The following is a 1,448-nucleotide window of genomic DNA, read 5'->3' on the forward strand; positions in this document are numbered from 1 at the left end:
CATAAATGTCTCCTGACTCTCACTCCCACGCTCTTTTCACCAGGCCACGCTATTGGGAGAATAGTTTATTCCTCTTAAGAGAAAACCCCATGAAGATCAGAATACTGAAGGACAATCCTGAAAATAAAACAGGCTTTGTGGTACGTCAAATTCCACAGCACAACAAAGAACAAACTGTATGAGGACACAATGTGCAATGCATTGACAGTTGTCCATTTGTCTTGTCAGTCACACATGCATCTGTGTCTATATGATCTTACCCTAAGCAGTATCACCTCCGAAGGGAAGGACAGCTACACATCGATACGTTTAACATTAACATCACAGCATAAGATCCAGTAACAGCAATGCCTATAAAAACAAGTCAGAGCTGAAATCCCCAATTATCAATGGGTAACAATATAAAAATATATTTATTATGTGTGCATTGAAATTAACCTGTTATAATTGTGCTGAACTGACACATTGCTGTAAAGAAATGACTCACGGAGCACATCAAAAATTGATGACCTATAGCAAATAAGAAAAGGAATGTCCAAACATGTGAAACCTGAAGTAGAAGCACTTTACAATTTTGAATTTAAGAAGTTTTTGTCACTGTTCATAAGATCAAGAGGAATAATTCTGTTACTTGTTGTGTGTCCCATGTAATGTGGTCTTTTATTGTTCTTATGCTGTTGAGTCGTCTCTGATCCGTAGCGACACCGGGGACACATCTCTTCCAGAACGCCCCACCTCCATCTGCAATTATTCTGGTAGCGTACCCATAATGTTTTCTTGCTAAAAATACCAAAGTGGTTTATCATTGCCTCCTTTCATGCAGTAAACCTGAGTCTCTGCCCTAGACTCTCTCATGCTGCTGCTGAGCAGCACAGGGGGTCTTGACTTGTAGCAGATTGCCGTCCACTCGCTAGTCACTGGCCAAGCTAGGAATGGAATGGGTAAGCCTCTATTTGACTCTTCCTCTCATATTCAAGACTGGTAGAGTACTGGAAACTCTCCAGGTGTGACCCTGAGAGGATATGTAATGTGGCATATACAAGATAATCAAGATAATCACAAGAGGCTTGCACTCTAATCAGGCTGTATAACTAAATAACCAGAAGAAGATGAAGGTAAGCCTCGATTGAAAGGGGGACCAATCTCAGTCAAATGGCTATATGTAAATTTTGGAGTATCCTAAACAGATCTTGAGTAAAGTACTATTTAGTTATTTACTACTGTGAGAAATATAGCAAGAATATAATGCAACTTTATTTCAAAATACTCAAAAAACAAACCCAGAAAACTTACTGATTCCACACTTTCGAAGTTTTCCAATATGGCAGTATTATTAAATTTAACCCAGTCCCACTGTTTAGGTTATGATTGTGATATTTTAATATGTTATAGTTTGAGGGAGAGGGATCAAGACTTATTTACACTGAATTGTATTATTCTCAAGGCCT

At 38.6% G+C, this 1,448-nt stretch overlaps 1 non-coding gene across 1 annotated transcript; it reads right to left on the reverse strand.

Moving 5' to 3' along the window:
- Window positions 1–884: 884 nt before the first annotated feature.
- LOC119927896 lies at window positions 885–1,022 on the reverse strand. Its single transcript, XR_005450862.1, has one exon. It is a non-coding gene; the product is annotated as a small nucleolar RNA SNORA7 (small nucleolar RNA).
- Window positions 1,023–1,448: the final 426 nt, after the last annotated feature.

The sequence above is a fragment of the Tachyglossus aculeatus genome, chromosome 4 (assembly GCF_015852505.1).
Source record: "Tachyglossus aculeatus isolate mTacAcu1 chromosome 4, mTacAcu1.pri, whole genome shotgun sequence".
NCBI classification, from domain to species: domain Eukaryota; kingdom Metazoa; phylum Chordata; class Mammalia; order Monotremata; family Tachyglossidae; genus Tachyglossus; species Tachyglossus aculeatus.